The sequence below is a fragment of the Anneissia japonica genome, unplaced genomic scaffold (assembly GCF_011630105.1).
Source record: "Anneissia japonica isolate Jap-2015-1 unplaced genomic scaffold, ASM1163010v1 scaffold288110_len31748_cov127, whole genome shotgun sequence".
Taxonomy (NCBI): domain Eukaryota; kingdom Metazoa; phylum Echinodermata; class Crinoidea; order Comatulida; family Comatulidae; genus Anneissia; species Anneissia japonica.
Window position 1 is genome coordinate 22,850 of NW_022715273.1, and position 8,721 is coordinate 31,570.

Genomic DNA, 8,721 nt, shown 5'->3' on the forward strand with positions numbered 1-8,721 from the left:
CTCTCAGATCAGAAGTTGTTGATGACCTTTTGACCTGAATTCTGCAATATGAGATTTTCGGGTCGATTCAGTCGAGACGGCCCGAGTGGAGTTTCATGTAAATGTTTCGTACGGAAAAAAAAATCGCTCCCCGGTGAGAAGCCGAAAACTGAATAGGGGTTTCAAAGGCTCATTTGGTCGTTTTAGAGTGGTGTCGCCAGCGAAAGGTGGGGACAAACCTTGAATTTTTAAGAACTTAAGTCATTAAAAGACATCTCAGAAATAGGGAAAGCTCATTTTCCGCCATCTGGAATCCAACTTTTCCAGGGGAGAACACGAATCCCCTTTATTTTTGGGATTTACCGATTCATGGAAAAAGGAAAACGTATAGTATGCAACTACTGATTTTGTTTTTTTATGTAGGCCTATGTACAGTATAGGCTACATACATAAAACCTATTTACTGTAATAAGAATGAGAAAACTTACCTGACCGTTTTCATAAGGCAAAACCTTGACATTTAAAAAAACTGAAAATTAAAGTAATTAAAAGACACTTCATATATGTCGGGAAAGCTCATTTCCCGAAAATTTAAAAAATCAACATTTTCTTGGGGAGAACCCGAACCATATTCCTATTTAAGTTCATTGATTCATATACGGTAAACATTTTTAAGAGGGGAGAACTTAAATGGCATTAAAATACACCTCAGAATCGGAAAAGCTCATTTCACGCCACCTAACAATCAAAATGTTCTCGTGGAAGGACCCTGGACCCACCTCCCACTTTTTTTCTTTTAGGTTTATAGATTCGTGGAAAACAGAATATGTATGCAACTACTCAATTTTCTTTTATGTATAAATACATACATACGGTACATGACAGGACTAGTAGTGCACCTTCACTGTAATAAGAAAAAGAAAGTTTTATACCAGGCAGTTTTCAAAAAGGGGAAAACCTTGAATTTTGATGAACTTAAAAGTCATTAAAAGACATTTCAGAAAGCTCATTTCCGCCATCTCGAAATCGAAATTTTCCCAGGGGAAACCCGGAACCCATTTCCCTTTGGGGTTCATTGATTCATGGAACTGTTTTCAAGAGGGAAAACCTTGTCATTCAAAAACCGAAAGGTCCACTGATTAATCTCAGATAAGAAAGTATAATACATACTCCAAGTATTGAAATACACGCCATCGTGTTAGGATTCAATATTTCGACATTAACTATGTCATTCATTTTACTATTGCTCCCCCGCCCCCACTTTGAAAAACGTTCCGCCGGCCCTGCTTTCTCAGTTGTTATTATATGAAGATTTATCAGGAATGCCAATGTGAATGTTGATGATGATGGTGATGATGATCAAGATGATAATGATGATGATGATGATGATGATAATGATGATGATGATGATGATGATGATGACGATGATGATGATACGAAACGGCACAAGCTTATTAATTTGCAGACACAAACATTCGGCAAAGAATGTAAATACAATACAGTAAGGAAAATATTTAATTGTTCTAATTTTAAATTAAAAGTAAATGTTAGTAAATGCAAGGTAAATGTAGTTTTGTACTACGACGACGGCGCGAAAGTCAACTCAGCCTTGCGTGTCTATATTCAGTGTAGGCCTATTGTAATAATTTCTCAGTATATAGGGCATAAATTCTATTTGCTTAGCGTTAAAAGAACAGTTCTCTGGAACAGTCTGACGCCTTCTGTGACATCAGCAAGCTATTTGCATTGTGTGATCAATAAATACTCTCTTTATGATGCCATTGGGTTATATTATGAACATAGAGTATTCATTTGTAAATAAACTCATAAAATTTTACGAAATAATTGTATTAACCATCATCGACCTTTCTGGTGTTTCAAACAAGATCAAGTAGATTTTATCACAGGCAATATTATTAAATGACCCTCTGAAATAAGTCTACATTTTTTGTGCATACATCCGATCCTCTAGTGAAACTAAGCATGCTCCAACGTACACTTTTTTTTATACAATTTCTCTCTTCTTCTTGAAGATTATCTTGTTTTCATAATTTGTGACAGACGCAATTTCCCTATTAAAATACAAACCCTGAGAAACACCAATTGTTTGTATGTTATCCCAGTGACGATCAATCTTTAAAAAATTATTATAAATGGTAAATATTTTACCATCTTGTGCGGAAAATAAAATAGGGCCTAGTTATAATAGGCCTATTGATACGATTTATCAGTGAACTTAATTAAGGGTAGCCTAGATATGCTAAACACTAACTTGTAGGCTAAGTATCAAGTATCAAGCTTTTAGTAAGTATAATCCATATACATTTTCTGTACAGTTAAAAAGATATGTATTGTTAATGATGTTCTTCATATTCCAAGGGACTATATTTTAATATATGTGGAGAATAAACGAGGCTGTATGAAATTCAGAATTATTTATTTGCCGCCCTCTAGCCATTTCAGGAAAGACGTCACGTTTACTTGTGACGTTTACAGGGTTGTTATGGTTATGGTTGTTTTAGCAAAGATGGTTTTAGTGTTTTGGTGTTATGGGAGGGCGTAACCCAGGCTCGCTTAGACCGTAGCTTAAAGGCTACAAAAAGAACATTAAGTCCTTCTTCTAGTAAGTATGTATTTGTTAAGTGAATAATACCGTGATACATAGAATCTGCAGGCTAGAAAACATCCCTTGTGTTACAGTAGGCTAGGCCTAGCCTTAGGCTTAGTAACCTAGGCCAGAGTAGTACTAGTAGGCCTAGGCCTAGTTACAGTAGTAGTAGTAGTAGTAGTAGTAGTAGCAGTAGCACTGCCACTGCAGTATAGTAGTGCTATTATAGGCTAGTCCTAGCCTAGCCTAGGCTGCTAGACAGTAGTAGTAGGCCTAGCCTACTAGTATTAGTAGTACAGTAATAGCAGTACAGTAATAACAGTGTTGCAGGATTTTTTCACGTAACCAAAACAACTCCAATCCCTAAACCTCATACATATTGAGAATTTGGTCATTCCGTGTCAAATCAACCAGATTTAAAAAAAGTTCCAGTATGACCCTCTCAGATTTTGATGAAACTCCATAAAAATGATCCACTATGTGAAAAACCAACACTTAAAAAAAATTAGGGTTATAGGTTTTGTAGTTTCCGAGATATTGACACCCCAAAAAAGGGGCGTGGCTCTCCAAGATACGCAAATGCAATTTCCTCCAACTTTGGAAGCTTATAACTCGGGATTGGTAATAGCTATCAAGGTCAAACTTGGTATTCTAACTTATATTCCATCATATTACACAAATATGGCATCAGATTAACTGTTATCCCTTCTTTTTTAAAGTTATCTGCACTCAAAATAGCCACTTTGTTTAATGACGCAATTTTTTTGTGATTTTCAATGTCACCCTGTGTCCGTATGAGTGAGTGTATACATCTTAAATTACAGATATATTATCTATGGGTAGTTGTCTCTAGCCACAAGCAAGCATGGGCTGATGAATTAAAATAGAATGGCATCCATTCAAAGTTGGGACCAGCCCTACATGCTGTTCCATCCTCCTTTACCACAAAACCCGACTTATCCACGATAACTCGGGATTTCAAACCAGGGTCTCTTATCATAGCTAATTACACTCTAATTACCAGGAAGGCCAGACCGCGGTACATGAAGGGTTATCGCGGCTGGGAAAGTCATTATCTCAGAAGGGTGCTGCCATAGCAATAAACAATCAATTCATACTGAGTTTACTGTAAAAAGAAAAAAAAAATCTATTTTGTTGAAAATCGTATGAAATATGTTAATATTTGTGTTTAGCAGAAAAAACTGTCCTATCTACGAGTTCGAATCGTAAAAAACGAGCCGTTTTACGAGAAGTTATAGGCCTAGATTGGCCTAGCCTAGGCCGACTTGGTATAGGCGTCGTAACGACGACATGAAGTTTCTGAAAAAGGCGGATGAATATATTGGTTTGAACTTGATTCACTTTGAATCCGTTATTAGTAATATTTTTTATTGATGAAAATTAGTGTGTAAAATATTTAGAAACTACTTTAAATATACAAATCGTTTAATATATAATTGTTTGTTGTAAATAAAAATAAATACAACGGTGATTGGGAACTATTTTTCCAGCGTAATGACAGTAAAACACCAGCAGTAAATAATAAAAGAGCGCTTGGTTTGATCGTCAGATAATTCCTGTCGTACTATAGTTGTAAATTTTTAAACAGTGGTTGACATACTGAGAGATGGATTGCTAAATTAAAAAAATAATGGCAGGAATCTTCGATGTTGGCAACCGTGTACAGGCAGTTGATAGTGTAGGGAGATGGGAAAATGCCCGAGTTTAAAAAAAAAATTGCAGTTCGTTGACAGTCGCATTCGTTGGATGGGGATCGCAGTGGAACCGCGATGTAAATGACGAAGAAGTTCGGTCCCCAGTACCTCCGCTGGAACAACAGTTTAGGCGTAAGTAATGTGTTTCGTTCTAGAAACCCTATAGCCTAATTATTATTATTATAATTATTACTACTACTACTAGCACTATAATTATGATTATTATTATTTCTGAACCATTGATTGACCTAGTGTAGACAAGAACTAGGCTAAACGCTCTCAATTACTCTCCTACAAAATCTATCTTGGCTAGGCTACAGCCTAGGAAGGAAGAATCTCCGTCGCTTTTTTTTTTTCCAAATAACTGGTATCGGTCCTCCTAGGCCTAGCATAGGCCTAGATCGCTTTTATATAGGATTGGGCCTAGAATAACTTAAAGGTAACATATGCTGACAAGTAAATTATATTCGCTAGTTAGTTTAGGACATAGGCCTAGCCTAGGCTAGCGTAGTTATCTTCGTTCCGAGTAATAAATGGGCTATTTCCTAGAGTCACCTTTCATAGGCCGGTCTAGGGTAGGCGAGGCCTAGCCTAGGCTAGCCTAGTTACAGTAAAGTTCGCATGTCGAGTCGTGAACCATCTTCTGTCGATAGTCCTCTAGAAACAACTTTTAATTTTAGGCTACTTGATATTAAATAATGTAATTGCAGTTGTGGTAGAAATCCTTGTATTTAAAGTAATTTCTTGTAATGTCTTGACATAAGTGCAATGCCAATAATTAGCTTTGTAATGATTGGTGTTAGCATCTAACACCAATCCTAATTTTCTATCAATTTAAAGTACTTTAATCAATACTGTAAATTCATTTGTATATTATGTATTTCACTATACAAATTTTGTAAGATGCAGATTACTTCATACCACAGATTTTGTATATGATAATTGTCTATTACTTTAGGCCTACCAACTATTTTAGGTTTACTTGTAAAATATTGTAAGATGCATAATACAATTTTTATATACATTTTTTTTTACACTTTGTTGTAATTCATTTATTTTGTTTTTAGAGGGCTCAGCGGTAGGTTGCCGTCGAAAAACTGTAAAACCTACTGTACAACAACGTGAAGCGTTGAAACATCTGACATCAGATGATGAAGTGGTGGTGGATGGAGAAAACCTCAAGGTTCACCAAGTTGATTCCTTCAATCAGACTTTAGTTGTTTTAAGAGGAGAAAATAAAGATACCATATCCATCACTGAAATTCAGCTACGTGATAAATGTGGTAAGTGAAGTTTTTCAGTTATTAAAGGTTCTATATATCAAATATTTCCAGTAAGGCTAGTTATGCTTAAATTTTACTTGATTTAAGAAAAATAAATGTGTATTATTTGATATTTAGAGACCGTTCAATACGGCTACTGTTAGCAATTTCTATAGTGTTGTCTATTTTCAAAAAAATTCAAATTCAGTTTTAAAATTGAAGGGGAAGTAAATTCCATGTGCAAATACTATTGTTAAGAGAAATTGATAATGAAGACTATGTTATATAAATTTAAAAGTTTATACCAATAAACAGTTCAACTTCCTGCATTTCCTGTAAACTTTTCTTAATCAGCATTCTTTTTTTAAATACTCCTTATACAGTATTTTACAGTGAACTACTTTTAATAAGCATACTTTTCAAAAGATTCTTGATATAATGATTTACACCAATATAATGTTTTACACCAATATACACATTAATTTCCTGTAAAGTACTTTTAATCAGCATACTTTAATTGTTCTTGATGCTTGATTAGATATAGTGATCTAAAGTTTACACCAATGAAAAATTTGCTGCATTTTATATTTTCAATCAGTTTACTTTATTTTTCAACTAAAACAATCTATTAACAATTCAACTTATTTAGAAGTGAACACTGTCCATAAAGCTAAAAAGCGAAAGTGTCTCCCTCCTGTATGTCAACTTAAGGACCAGACTATACAGACAAATTCAGTGGTAAGTTCAGAAATGAAATGTTAGTTTATATCAATATGTATGTTTTGTTGATTCCCCACTTTAAACAAATCTAATTGGCTTGTTCCACAAAACCAGTGCTTCCAAAAATGTGGATTTAAAATTAAAATAAATAATATGTTTTATCTTCCTATCCACTTCTAAAATTACTTTTTCCGAAAACAACATGCTGTTTGCACACAAAACTCATTATTCGCATTCACAGTGTAAGTGAGGGCCCGCATGAACCATCATTATGCTTGAGGTGAAATTTTTATTCTGTTGAAAGAAATTTATTTAGCTCAAAAATAGTTTTATTCTACCCTCCTCAATGTTTCCCTAAACATTATTCTGGTCATTTCAACAACAGTATTGTCTTAAATGTACTTAAAAGATACACCACCAAAATTAATTTATTAAAAACAAATTATTTTATCTTGTAGTTGAATGATTTTGTTCAGCCAGATGATGGGAGAAATGTCGATGAAATGTTTGGAATTAAAGTAGGACAACTATGTAAGGTAAATAGCTTTTTATATTCATTTTAAAACCAAACCTGTTAGTTTAAATTGTTTTAAAAATTTTGACAATTTAGTTGAAATCTAGTTTGTTTAAATATGATTTTGTAGTTATGCCTAAACTTTATGAACTACATAACAAAATATACAGTGATTAAAATGAGCCTAATCTATTGGCCTATTAATAATCTGTTTAAGATGCAGATACATTAGAAGCTAAATTTTGTTTTACTAACTTAAATACTTGAGCATTGTTACCATAATCAATTTCCATTGTTCCTTTTTTTAAATACATTATGTAATTTTGAAAGGTGAACTCTGCTCTTCAGGATTCTGAATTTTAGGAGCATTCTTAAATATTTGGTCCACACATTTTTTTAAATTAACAGTTGTAGCCTGTATATAAAAAATGGTATTTGTCCTACATTGTTTTACAACTATTTCATTAAATATTTTACAAATGGGCATTTGTTACTGTAGCTGTTGTGAATCAAAATTATAAGTGAAAAAAAATTAGTATGACGTTATCCAGTTTTATTCTTGTAGACGGTTTAGATCAAAAGATATTATAAAGTGTATAGTCCACCTGTCAAACTTATATGTATTCTTCAGTAGTTTTTGATTCATAATTTATTATAATTCAATAAAAAAGTGATTAGCAACATAAAAATAACAACAATGTGACTTTTTGTGACATGTTTGTCATTTCACATCAATAAGAAAAACTTTCAAGGTCTGTCAACGCTGCTCTTCAGGATTCTTATTTTACGAGCATTTATCTGTATTCAGTCTTCTTACTGTAATGACAATCTTTGTTATCAATTACATTATAATCTATATTTTACAATAAATACTTGGCCTACATATTAAAACTTCTTTGCCCAAATAGACATTTGCTAGAAGCCTGCCAATTCAAAATTTCTTAGGCCATGAATCTACTCAAATATTTCTTGATGCTAGTCAGTTTATTTCAATTGAAGTAGTTAGCTGTTGTGTACTTAAATTACGAAAAACAAAATTAGTATGGTGATATCAAATTTTATTCTTGTAGTCGGTTAAGTCAACAGATATTCTAAACTGTAAAGTGTACCTGTCTATATGTTTTCTTTAGTTTTTGATTTAAAATTGACATTAACATTGTAGTAATACAGAAGATTACCAACCTAAAATTTGGATAGTCTATTAGGTATTGATTTGGATGTATTTGATATATTTTCCACCATATCATTTTTGGACATATACAGTAATTGTATAAAAAACTTGTTCTTATCACTTTTCAAATAATTCTCGGTGTGTAATCTATATTTAAATTTAAAATGTTAAAATAAATTAGCATTGAGGATTTTCCAATTTTATTCTTTTAGTTGGTTTAGTTTATAGGATGTAATGTGTATAGTCTACACGTCCAGATTTCATGTTTTTCTTTCGTAGTTGATTTAAAATTTGTGAAACTAGTACAGGATAGGATGTAAACTGTATAGTCCTCCATGTCCTAATTTCATGTTTTTCTTTAGTAGTTGATATCAAGTAAAGTACAGGAGGTTGCCAACGTCGTAGATTCCTGCTATTGATATTATGTATTATCATCAATCATGAGCCATTTAGTCAATGCACTTAGGTGCAAAGAACATGTGCATCCAGGTGCATCATGTAGCATTGACTGCTTGTTAGAAGTTTTCTTTTGGGAAATTTTCCCTTATACAGAAAATGTTGTATTCTTTCATCCATTGCTTATAAGATTATTCCATGTCTGTAGAATGCGGCGTATACTGATGTCATCATGTGATATTCGAGAGCCTGTGTGGAACTGGCTAGTGCATAATATACCAGATGGGTTTGCCCCTAAGGGCACTCAAAATGCCGAACTTTTACAGGCATTTGAATGTTTAAGCGATACTAACAGC